Genomic DNA, 581 nt, shown 5'->3' on the forward strand with positions numbered 1-581 from the left:
CAGGATGCCACATGTATTTCACTCTTTGTTTAAATTAATTATAAAATAATCAATGCAATAAAATAATATAATTAATAAGCACAGAGTGACTCAGTGTAAAATTCTAAGAGATCAATGTAAATTATCAGTCATCAAATATATTTTAAGACATTTCTAGATTTTCTATTTTATTTTATGATTTTATATGCAAAATTTTCCAAAAAACTAAAATCACTCTACTTCAAACTGATTTAAAAATAATTACTAATTAAATTTTGTATAAAATTCACTACGTAAGCTTTTTTAGGGATTTATAAGATTTATAAGATTTTTAGGGATTTTTTGGGAATAAAAAAATTATTAATTTTTTTACTGTTCATCCATATGTTTTGGAAGCATCTGTGGTTCCCATGGAAAAAATGGGTGGCCGTTGGGTGCAGGGATGCGTTGAGCAGCAGAATTGATGTGCAATGAGGAGGGTAATAAACATACTATTTTTTTCTACATGAAAATTTTTACTGCTCTTTGATGCATTGGAAAAACAAAGCTCTTGTCTATCTTTAAAATGATAGCCTATGAAAATATGACACAACCTGGTGAAG

This window comes from Wolffia australiana, chromosome 1 (genome assembly GCF_029677425.1).
Source record: "Wolffia australiana isolate 7733 chromosome 1, ASM2967742v1".
Taxonomy (NCBI): domain Eukaryota; kingdom Viridiplantae; phylum Streptophyta; class Magnoliopsida; order Alismatales; family Araceae; genus Wolffia; species Wolffia australiana.